At 45.4% G+C, this 12,609-nt stretch overlaps 1 long non-coding RNA gene across 4 annotated transcripts in view; it reads left to right on the plus strand.

Moving 5' to 3' along the window:
- Nucleotides 1–5,552, plus strand: part of LOC137465419 (uncharacterized) — a 29,019-nt gene extending 23,467 nt beyond the window's left edge. For all 4 annotated transcript variants that reach the window (XR_010994645.1, XR_010994644.1, XR_010994648.1 and 1 more), the window contains 2 exons: nt 4,362–4,517; nt 5,288–5,552. This is a non-coding gene — a long non-coding RNA (uncharacterized lncRNA). The remainder of the gene's footprint in view (nt 1–4,361; nt 4,518–5,287) is intronic.
- Nucleotides 5,553–12,609: the final 7,057 nt, after the last annotated feature.

Below are 12,609 nucleotides of genomic sequence, written 5' to 3' on the forward strand. Positions count from 1 at the left end.
GACTGCTCAAATGCCCTCTCTGGCCTGAGCATTTATGAATCTCAGTATTTCTAAAGTAACTACAGATCCTTGAATAAAAGGTGCAGTTGGAAGTACAAGGTATTTTATGGAAGAGGTCCATCTGCCTCATGCGGAGGTAAGGAAAACCTCACGTGGCTGCATGGTGAGCTCAGGTACAGCCACATCTCATTAAACTTATTACAAGTTTCTGCCACGTGGGTGCCCAGACATAAATAAGCCGGCCAGCTTTACTAAAATACATATTTTTCTCACTCTGACTGTCATGCAAGGGGCCGCAACTGCCCTTGTCTCAAGGACAATTTTAACAGCAAGACCTTTCTCCTCCAGGGACTGCTCTCACTTTTTCATTTAGAAGAGGAGAAAGGAAACCCAATCCTAAACATATGATGATTTTATTATGTGAAACCCAATAGGAAATGAAGTAAGAATATCAGGCTACTTTCAGTTTCCTAGCAAGAGATTTTGTTTTAAGTTGGAAGAGGGGCAGCTGTGTTGGATGCTCGCTTCCCTTTGCCTAAACATCAGGACCTCTTTAATTGTTGGGGGTCATTGTGTGAGTCGTGTGGTGCAAAGACAGAGCAGGCTTGTTGGGAGCTCCTGAGTTTTGATCCAGGCTCTACTGGTTTGGAGAGGAAGATTCAGCTGAAGAAGCAGAGCATAAAGGACCACAGCAGCTCCTGGCTGTGTCTTGGTGTGCACACAGGGATGCCTGAGTGTATACGTGTGTGTGTGTGTGTGTGTGTGTATGTGTGTGTGTGTGTGTACGTGTGTGTGCCTGTGAACGCCATAAGCAAGCCAGCCAAATTCCATCTTCATGGACAGTTCAATGGAAAGTTAGCTCGAAAATGCAGTATATCATATTTCATGAATTTAATAGGGTTTTCATGATTTTACAAAGTGCTTCAACCAGACACTCATGGCTGGAGGCTGCACAGCAGGAGACCTAAAACACTGCATCTGTGTTTTTCAACTCTTGCCAGAATCCATTGAATTTGATCCGGAATGACTATGCATCTTTGGAATGTACATTCACTTTTCTCTTGCCTTATCCAAATAAAAGAGGGACATGGGGGGGTTGAGGGGGAGGGAGAAAAGAGTCCTGTGAGAATTCCATATGGAAACACTAAACTAGCATTATAAAGGATTTCCTATAAACAAAATTACGGTCACAAATTTTGGACTCAGACCACATTTGAAACAAAGGGCCCTTTGTCTCCCTCTTTTAATATATTTTTTTATCTATGTTAACACACACGTTTTTATTTTTTTATGGCAATAGATAAACAGATGTACATGTATACATTCATGCAAAAATGAATGTATACATTAGTTTGAGGTCCAGTTGCAATCTCTCTTAATTTTTTTTTCGATTGCAGAACTCCTAACAAGAGCAAACTTTAATCGTTCTGCGCACTAAATCCCTTGAAAATAAATATCCAGGGCAACTTCAAAAGCCCTTAATTAGAAGCACATGTGTGGCGTTACAAATTTCTGGCTGAGGCGGCTGAGTTGTAATTTAACGTTATGATCTGCCATAAATATTATCCATAATGAGCAGACTTCATGTTACACTTCTGTACGTCAGATAACTGCAATATTTTTTGTCTGCTTTTGTTCAATCACTGAACCTTAAGTGAAGTTTAAAATTAGATGGAAAGGAAGAAAGAAAGAACGAGTTTTCCCACCGGGAAGCTGAATATTTCTGTCCTCCTAGCTGCAAAGAGAGCTATTGATTTTATTCTGTTTTCTTTGTTACAGTTTAAAAATGTGGTTAACAGATAATAACTTGGAAATGATGGGGGAAGGGGAAGGATAAAGTTTTGAAGTTGGTGAGATGATTGTTGTTGTTTTGCATAACTTTCTGATAGAAGCTTCCTGGAATATCTTCTGCATTCCCCACTACCAAAGCAAACCCCAAACCCCCATAAGCTCATTTCTACATGAAAATCTAAACCATTTCTGCCCCTGTGTTGTACCTGAACCAAGTCTATCACTCTTCAGAAACTTGATGGCTGAGGATAAAATTTTCTGTGTTAATTTTAGGTGGTTTATGGATTGGTTTTGCAGCCTTGGCACAGACTGAGCACGGTTATATGTATATGTATGTGTGTGTGTAAGGAGGAGGTATTGAACCAGACAGTGAATTTACAGTGGAAATGTGCAGCTGTGGGGATTATGCACTGGTTGCTTAAATGTGTGTGAAGAAATGCAGAGATAGCGTGGGCCTGCAGAACAAGTCCACAGCCTCATGACTTGTATAGAGAGGCAGTTTGGTTTGGCCTTTGGACCAAACACATGGGGTGTGGGGTTTTTGCCTTGAAGAGTGCCCCAGGACTCTGTACCTATTTAAAAGGACAAGCCTTATCTGGAGTTTCTGACTTCAGGTATCTGAAAGTTGCCTTGGCAGGCTGTTCCTGTGGCCACAGCCATATCTTATTGTTCAACCTGGAGAAGAGAAGGCTCCAGGGTGAACTTTCTGCAGCATTCAAGTACCTAAAGGAACTACAGGAGTGCTGGAAATGGACTTTGGACAAGGGCCTGGATGAGGGGGAATGGCTTCACCCTGAAAAAAGGCTGGGTTAGATGGGATATTGGGAAGATTTCTTGGCTGTGAAGATGGTGAGGCTCTGGCACAGGGTGCCCACAGAAGCTGTGACTGCCCCATCCCTGGAAGTGTTCAAGGCCAGCTGGATGGGTTTGGATCACCCTGGGGTAGTGGAAGGTGTCCCTGCCTATGGCAGGAGGTAGAACTGGACCAGCTTTAAGGTGCATTCCAACCCAAACCATTCTATGATGATTCTGTTATTCTTATAGCCTGAGTGCAGGGCATGGGAGTGCTGCTCTCTCCTGGGACATCTCTCCTAGACAGAAGACATTGCATGTCCTCAGCCTATGCTTCCTCCAGCAGAATGAGCATATCCTTCCTCTTTTCCTACTCATGCCGGCCTTTTTGTTGGAACTGCTTTTCTGCTTAATCTTAAAAAAAAAAAAAATACTGCAAGAGTGAGTAAAAATCTCTGTCCAAGTGCCCACGGTGGGGACGTGTCTCTATAGACTGCAGCATGTTGACATAAAGTGTGGCTCCTACAGCTACTTGCTCAAGGAGCAATTCAGAGCAGGGAAGTGGTGAGCAGAGATAAACAGTTCCAAGCTGCAGGCACCATGGGCCCAGACATAAAGGAAATGTCTGGAAGCAGCACTCTCTGTGGGCATGGTAACAAGTGGTCGGATGGCTGTGTGATGTTGGTACCTGTCTGTTTGGTTTTGGCCAGACTCTGGCTGCTGACACTGCTGCTGGGGAGAGACTGGGGTGTCTTGGATTATAACTTCTCCCAGGAGATGTCAGCCTCTCATAGGAACAATACCAATTTTTTGTGGCAGCAGGAGGAGCTGCAAATCCAGTTCTCCAGGGTATCCTCCCTCGAGTGGATATGCACCCTGGACTCTCTCTCTCTCAGCTTTGTCTCTCAATCCCAAAATGCCTGTATGCAATTTCTGCTTCTGCTGTGGCAGAGCCTTGAGCTGGATCACATCCTATCAGTTCTCATAGCTCATATCAGATACAGCAAGCTGCAAGCCAAATTCGTTCCCTGTGCTACCTCTCCTCAGACCAGCTGAGTTCACAGGGATGGATTTGTACACCTCCTTTCCTCTTTAGGTAGTGCAGAGCAGAAGCGAGGCTGTAAACCTTCCAGGTGACAGGTTATCTCCAGAAAGGTTTGCCAAATTGCTTTATAAACTTCAGATATGTAGGGGAGAAGATAAAAACTTCTCCCCTACATATCTGAAGTTTATAAAGCAATTTGGCAAACCTTCAGAACATTACCTTCAGTAATGTTGCCCTTCAGAACCCCATGATGGATGTGTTGCTCAATCTCTGACTGTGTTGGATGTATCTGACCAAATCTTTCATTATAATAGAGGAAACAAAGCTCCTCTAATCTCCCGCTCCCCTTCCACTTCCATCTTGAGTTTCCGGAACCACAAGTGCCAGGATGTAGAAAGTCTGTCGTCAAGGTCTTTTTACCAGAGATGGTGGAAAAGCCCATTTCTCTGTGACTTCCAGCATCAGTCTGTAGTCTGGGACAGTTCAGATAATGCTTGGAGACCTGCAGAGCTGTGAGTGTGTTTCTGAAAACAATCAGCACTCAGAGTCATCCCCAGTAATGCTTTTAGAGGCACTTCCAGTAGTTTGGACTACTTACCAAACCCAATTTAAACCAAATACATCACTGGAGAACTCAAGTTTCCCAGTCCTTGTTTCAAAATGATATTTAACACTTAACATTTTGCTTCCAACCAGGGATCAAGAAATTATTTAGATGCATGAATCATTTCAGGGTTTCAGAGCAACCCCCTGAATTCACCCACTGCCACCACCACCTCTGCCTGACCATGGAGCAAGAGGTGACTTCCCCAGCATGGACTGGAGCAATGTAACTCTGCTGGAAGAGGAAATCTCTCCATTGTCACCTTACTTGCCATCAATTATTTGGGTGTGTGCCATTCCAGGTAAGATGGGGATGATCTGACTCACTCCTTCAAACACAAACATAGGAAAACTGTGAAAGATGCTAAGAGATACTTGAAGTGAAAAAGTACTTGGTAATCAAGGTCAAACACTAGCAGTAAATTTGATCCAAATAAGAGCTCAGATTTCATGTGGCTACACATTCTTTCATCTTCATTTCTTCACCTCTCTGTAGTTTACACTGATTCCCTCCTACAGGCTTTGGGACACCCTTCAAACCAAGCGGTCCGGTAATGATGCTGACGATAATTCTTCCTTTTGGCTGGCTTGCATCCTGCTCTTCTTAACTAAAGCACAGCTCTCTGTCACAGCCCAAAGAATTAATATCCAGCTAAACGTGGCAGAGTCCAGCTTGTCCTGGTCTCACAGAGGTCAGTCGTGCCCCTCACACTGCTAAACCAGCGTGGTGAGAGGGGCGTGGGTCACCTTAGTGCGTGTGCGGGGCAGATGGAAGGCAGCTGCTGCCCCGGCCGCTCTTTTTTCAGGACGTCGATAGATGGAGCTGAAGGAACAAAGCAGAGCGTGCGAGGGAAGGCATACATGGGTGTGTTTGCTTTTTTTTTAGTATGCCAGGAAGGGATTGCACTTGTGAAATGAAAGAAGTGTAGCTGTGCGGTGGAGGGAGGGCGTGAGGGACGCAAGGCTGCTGCAGAGGATGGTGGAGGAGAGATGGAAAAGGAATGGAGGGCATAGAAACCTACATCTGGGACAAAATACCTTTTTTCTTGTCTACAGGCCTCTCCAGAGTATATTGTGTATCTGATTCAACTTCTACACATACAGCATCAAAATAGACTTTATTTTTCCTGGTAAATCTTGCACAGAATGAATTCTAGCATATGATTTTGCATATCTAGCTTAGATAAGACAATCAAGACAGTCACTCAAGTGCTTTGTGTGTTACAGATGTCCAGCTTGAGATGATCTAGAACTCAGTTAAGGCAGGTCAGGTGCACCTAAACCGTCTCTTTGCCTAAATAAATCACCTTGTGGAAAAATCCTCAGTAGTCAGTGTAAATAAGGATTCTCATGTCATGGTTTGCTTAGTCTGCTAATCAAAACATGTAGCTCTGAGCACTTACCATTTAGTGCAGCTTATGAAAATCAAGCATCATTATTGCTGTCTGATACATTATCACCAGCAGCCATATAATGGGAAAAATGTTCCTGGGTTGAAATGAGTGCAATTTATGATTCTAAATTGTTATGTATAAAGAAAGAAGAGTGCAGCTGGATATTCATTAGACACATTCAATTTAATGTATTGAAAACAGTAAAGAATATGTTTTAATTAATAAGCCAAGTGCACATGGCAATGGAATCTGTAAAGAGAGCCCACAGAGCTCTGCAGCTCTTACTGGGAAGTGAAATGGCAAAGCTGCTCCTTTCTCTAGAGTGAAGTGACCTCTGTTCACCTGCAGACCACACTTCACCTGCTTTGGTTGTCTCTGCTTTATTGCCACACTTAGAGGATTTTGCCTCTCAGGCCCATCAGTGGTACAAAAGGCATCAGATGTTTTTATGCACCTCACTGTTTAGACTTCCAATTTGCAAATCTATTTCAGGAAGAAGGTAGCTAGCATATTTTTAAAATGTGGGCCTTTGGTAAAATTGCTTTCAGAAAGGGCACTTAAGAAGGGTTAAAAAGACACTAAAAACATTGCAAGTGCTGCCTCTGTCCTGCAGTGTTGGAAGGAATGAATAGGAAAAAACAGGACATCAACAACTGTGAGGTTCATGTCCCTAAATGACCTTCAAAATCAAAACTGCATCTGACATTTCCCCTGGGAGTCTGAAAATGTACTGAAGATATCAACCAAATAATCTATTTCTTGTGAGGTCTTCTTAAGAAGACCCAAAAATAGAAAAACAGTAGCATGAACAATTATTAAAGTTACTCTTTGGAATGGAACTTTCATTCTAGCTCAAAAATCTTGTTGAAGAAATTTTTGGCACCTGACATTTACCAGGTTTGTTAGAAGCCAGGAAGTGAATCACCTTGGAAAATCTGAACAAAATTTTCTTGGCTGCCATCATGAAAAGGCAGATGAAATGTATTTCCAAAAAATAACACATTTTTAATGTGATTGCTAATTCATACCAACTAGCTCAAATAAGCCAATATTTGCAGTTTGTAATTTAAATAGAATCTTTTTTACTCTTATTGAGTAGATTATTTGTTATTTGATAGAGAGGGAGGGGGATGGGCTACAGTGTTATACTATTTATATTCATCCCTAGGCATGGCCTTTCCTAAAAAAAGTCCACAAGTCAGATGTGACCATTACCAGTCACAGACTGGATCTCTCAATGCCAGGGCCCACTGAGCAGGGCCATATGCATCCCTCAAGGACTGACTGTAAAGGGTGAAACCATTTCTCCTGAAAGTCTGTGGGTTACACCCTCATGCAGTCCATGCTGAAGGGAATAACCTCGATGCTCATGCCCTGCTTTACCTTTTAGAGACTAAACCATGTCAAGAGAAGCTCAACATGACCCATCAATGTGCACTTTAGCCCTGAACCCCCCTGCCCTGGGCTGATCCCCAGCGTGGGCAGCAGAGCAGGGGGGATTCTGCCCCTCTGGCCCTGGGCTCAGCTGAGACCCCACCTGCAGAGCTGCCCCAGCCCTGGCTCCAACAGCACAAGGACGTGGAGCTGCTGGAGCCAGCCCAGAGGAGGCCACGGAGCTGCTGCCAGGGCTGGAGCCCCTCTGCTCTGGAGCCAGCCTGGCAGAGCTGGGGCTGTGCAGCTGCACAAGAGAAGGCTCCAGGGAGAGCTCAGAGCCCCTGCCAGGGCCTCAAGGGGCTCCAGGAGAGCTGCAGAGGGACTGGGGACAAGGCATGCAGGGACAGCACACAGGCAGTGGCTGCCACTGCCAGAGGGCAGGCACAGATGGGATATTGGGAACCAGGAATTGCTGGCTGGGAGGGTGGACAGGCCCTGGCACAGGGTGCCCAGAGCAGCTGTGGCTGCCCCTGCATCCCTGGGAGTGTCCAAGGCCAGGTTGGACAGGGCTTGGAGCAACCTGGAATAGTAGAAGATGTCCCAGTCCGAACCATTCTGTGATTCTAAAGAGAGAGAGTCCCAAGCAGAAGCTCTGCTACTACAGGCAATGTGTGCCCACATCTCTCATCTCTGAGTAGTAACTGTAGTGAGAAGTGGTGGCTTTTTAGTTATGGCATAGCTCTTTTCCCACCCCATTTCACCTATATCTTGCAATGAACTAAATATGTTTTAAGTTGGAGGTGTAGTTGCTCTTTACGACATCCTGAAAGTGAACCTTGAGATTGTCAGAACTACAGGGTGGACTGAAAGCCTTGCTATAGCCTTGCTACATGGAGGAAACAAAGCACCTCTAATCTTCTCCTCCTCTCTCACTTCCATCTCGAGTTTCTGGAACCATGAGTGCCAGGACATGGAGAGTCTGTTGTCAAGGTCTTCCTACCAGAGATGATGGAAATGCCCATTTCTGATGTGTTCATAGTGCTGCAAACATGTGACCAGGATCCTCCACTTGGTGTGTGTCTGCCAGGGTGTGCTCTAGTGAAGGGATATGGTTTGTTGTGCTTCCCTGAATGGTTGAGAAACCACTTTGAAAGGCAGCTGGGAAGATACTGCCTTCCCTGCAAATTAAATGAGTCTCTGGCCTGAATGAAAGGCTCTGGCATAGCAGAGAGGTGAACAGCATACTCAGATGAGAGAATTCCATGGACAGGAAGACACACCCACACACACTCAGGGAGCCTGAACTCACCAGAGAAACGTGGGATGATCTTGTCCTCTTGCAGAGTTGATCCTGTCTGGTTCAGCCTGCAGTGTGTTGGAAACTGTGTATGGCTCCTGGTCACGTCTTCCTAAACCAAAGAGATATAGGAGTCTGAAATGCTGGGGAGCCATGGAACAAGAGTGACAACAGGACAATAACATCACAGAATGGTTTGGGTTGGATGGACCTTAAAGACCATCCAGTTCCAAACCTCCCTGCCATGGGCAGGGACACCTTCTGCTAGCCCAGGTTGCTCCAAGCCCTGTCCAACCTGGCCTTGGACACTCCCAGGGATGGAGAAACCATAGTTTTTTGGGGAAAAATATGTGCCAGGGCCTGCCCACCCTCCCAGCCAGCAATTCCTGGTTCCCAGTATCCCACCTGTGCCTGCCCTCTGGCAGTGGCAGCCACTGCCTGTGTGCTGTCCCTGCATGCCTTGTCCCCAGTCCCTCTGCAGCTCTCCTGGAGCCCCTTGAGGCCCTGGCAGGGGCTCTGAGCTCTCCCTGGAGCCTTCTCTTGTGCAGCTGCACAGCCCCAGCTCTGCCAGGCTGGCTCCAGAGCAGAGGGGCTCCAGCCCTGGCAGCAGCTCCGTGGCCTCCTCTGGGCTGGCTCCAGCAGCTCCACGTCCTTGTGCTGTTGGAGCCAGGGCTGGGGCAGCTCTGCAGGTGGGGTCTCAGCTGAGCCCAGGGCCAGAGGGGCAGAATCCCCCCTGCCCTGCTGCCCACGCTGGGGATCAGCCCAGGGCAGGGGGGTTCAGGCTGGGGCAGGTCCAGCTCTCACCCACAGCACCCCCAGCTCCTTCTCCCGGGGCTGCTCCCTCTGCTCATCCCCAGCCTGGGTTGATCCCTGGGGCTGCCCTGGCCCAGGTGCAGCTCCAGCACTTGGCCTTGTTAAACCTCTTGAGATTCCCCTGGGCCCCTTCTCCAGCCTGTCCAGGTCCCTCTGGATGCCATCCCATCCTCCAGGTGTGCCAGCTGCACCTCTCAGCTTGGTGCCATCTGCAAATCTGCTGAGGTGCCCTGGATCCCTGTGTCTGTGCCATTAATGAAGATATTCAATAATATCTTATCCCCCTGAGGGACCACCTGGGACCCTGAGCCATTGACCACAACCCTCTGGATCCAACCATCCTACCAGTTCCTAGTCAATCTAATAGATCAACCATTAAGTCCAACTCAATTTAGAGAGAAAGATGTTGTGGGGGATGGTGTCAAAAGCTTTATGGGAGATCAGTAAATAAAATGTGAATGCATTTGTAGGGCAACACACCTACAGCTTGGCTAGATGCAAAAAGCTTTCAGAAGCACCAAGAGCCCAGGGGTCCCAGTTGCTGGGACCGCTGTGATGGTCTGGCAGCACCATCCCCAGGTGGTGAACAGAAAGTAGTTCCTTTCTGCTGTGCTTTAAAAAGATCTCTCAGAGTCAACACAAAGACAAACACCTTAGTGTTTTTCTTTGTGTACAACACACTCAGCCTGCACTCAGAGGAGCTGTGGATTGTTGGCCCAAATGCTCACCACTCATATTTCAGCACAATGAAACAGACATATGCTTGTGTTAGGACTTTGTTTGCATAAATGGTCCAGAAGAGTCACCTTTTAAAGACATCTAAAAATCTTTAAAAGGCTGTTTTTTCCCCTTTTGCTGTCAAAAGCTGATGACTTTTGGAAACTACAGTTTTAATGGAAGAAGTGTCATCTTTGCTAATATCTTCAACTAAAGATGTAAGTGGGAACAAGCTGTTCCATGAGCAGTGGAATTAACAAAACCATGTTTCTTGTGGATGTGTGTCTCAGGTTTGAACTTTCTGGCTAAATTAGGGTGCCAGTTTGAGATTCTCCCATAGCTGTGATATGAATAATGTCTCTGCCCAACATAGATTCTCCACATTTTGATAAAGGGTAACTGGAGCCTCTCTTATTCTGTCTGGTGCAACTAATCAAGTTCCTGTCTTCCCCCAGGCAGTAAATTTTCATGAAACAAGTATAATTCTAACAAATTTTGTTGAAACAGGTTCAAAAGTTGGCAGGGGGACATGAAGAGATGAGATGATACACACATAAATTGGATCATGTAAGTCCTTGTTTTCTTTGGAAAGCAGGGTAGAAACATTCTCCACAGGCAGCTTTTGATGCAGAAAATGGCTATTTATGGAAATCTTTACAGTGTTTTCTATCTTAGAAAGGAATAAGATAGAAAGGGATGCAACTTGGCTTCTCTCCTCTGTATTATTTATGACATATAGGAGAAGCAGTGTACAGAGGTAACCTACAAGGGTTTTTCAGCAATCTTCCTCCCTCTTACAAGTTTTCTAAATCCTTATTGTGCATCCTTTGGACAAACAGAACCTCAACAATAGGCTTGCACATTTTCAATTCTAGTATTTCACTGCTTGTCCTTGCTGACACTTTCAGTGAATAATCTTTGAGCTGTTTCATAAAGACCATGTGAATCAATTCAAGTCCCAGTATTTAAATTTAAAGCCAGGTTTTCTGAAGACCAAAGGTTAAGCACTGGTGTTATATAAACACTCAACAAAAGTTCCCCTTTCAGATACTTTACTTTTTCTTATCTTGCATTTTAGTAGACTGTCTGTTGTCAGACAGTACTTTAGACTAGACATAATAAAAATAGAAAATAAGACATTTTTAAAAATCCATCAGTTTTATATCTTTATATAAGAAAGAAACATCAGTGATGCGAGGTCGTTTTCTCACTCACATGTCCTCCTTCTTACCAGAAGGGATGGTGAAAAAATTTGCATGCCCAATCCCTGGAAGTGTCCAAGACCAGGCTGGATGGGGCTTGGAGCAACCTCAGCAAGTGGAAAGTGTCCCTGCCCATGACAGGGGGTGGGATGGGGAGATATTTAAGGTCCTTTCCATCCCAAAACATTCTGTGATTCTATAATAAAGCTTTGAATGAAGCCACCTCAAGACAATGTCCACTCAAAGCCTAATTAGATTTATTTTTCTCTTCTTGCTTTTCTTCACTAATTCAAGACTAAGAAGTGATAAAAACATCAGTATTTTAATTTTAAGCAGGCTACTCTTCCTAGGAGCTGGACCTCAAAGCTTTATGTGTCTTGGGTGGACTGCAAAGCTCAAACTCACTCCTTATAATTTCTGCTCTCTTGATTTACAGAGAGGGTTTTTTTTTCACCAGTTCTTGTTGTGGCCAGTACCAGTGACAAGGGGAAATTTATAGAGCTGAAATCAAAGGGGCACAAGGCAGTGCTAACAGCACTCCATCACTTCCTTTTTCAAGGGAGGGACATAGATGCAGACGTAAAGATCACTCATCACGATAGGAATATTTATCTCTTGGAAAGCCTTTGTGTTACAACTGCAGGGCAGTGAAATGAGCACTGGGCTTTTTACATGATTCACAGTTTTTCATTATCCAGTTTGAACATTGCTGGTTCAATCAGCACAGTTTTATTTTGATGGACACAGTGGTGCACAAGACTGTTCCTCAGGCTTCCTCACCCGTATTTTCTTGTGCTGTCTGTGCACTCAACCTTTCATTAACTTCCTATTTTATTTCTTTTCACACATTGCCTGTTTTTGTGGTTCATGATGGATTTTACAGAACAATTCTGTGGGGCAGCTCATGACAGCAGGGAGAGCTGTAGGTACCCACAGCTCGGGTGCTTCACTGTATGGCCTCAATGGCTTCAGGCTCTGAATCTAAAATCAGAGGATCAGTTTCATCTATCCCTAAGCTCCTCTAAATCTGGGTGAGTGTTTGTCTCAGGCCACTCATTTCAGGAGAGTGACAAAGGCAGGGCAGGAGAGTTGGAACACGAGTTGGGGTGGAAAAGTTCTGGGAAACATGGGAGATGCAGGCAGGAACTACAATGTGGATTGTCACTGAAATGTTCAAAGGTGCACAATCTGCAGGGCCATATCAGCTTTTACTTCCTGACTCTCATTTTCCTCCTGTCCTCCTGCAGCAATAACCTGAACTGGGGAACTGCCTCTTTAGCCTGTGCAGGGAGCTGGCCCAGGCTGCACCAGCTGGCCATGGCTGTTTCCTCTCCCCTCTGCTCTGGCTGCTGAAGACCTGGCAACAGCTCCATGGAGTGATGGGAGCCTGACAGAGGGGATGTGAATAGCTTGCTCTTGATTGACAGCCCCTACATGGAGTAGTCTGTCAGATTAATTATGTGTACTTCAGAAATCCCTGGAGATCCCATCACCATTTCACAGGGTGCTGTAGAAACACATCATGAAGTTCCAGACCCCTTTCCCTGAAATGGCAATCTGTCTCTAAAAGGCAGCAGGTGG

The sequence above is a fragment of the Anomalospiza imberbis genome, chromosome Z, assembly GCF_031753505.1.
Source record: "Anomalospiza imberbis isolate Cuckoo-Finch-1a 21T00152 chromosome Z, ASM3175350v1, whole genome shotgun sequence".
Lineage (NCBI taxonomy): Eukaryota > Metazoa > Chordata > Aves > Passeriformes > Viduidae > Anomalospiza > Anomalospiza imberbis.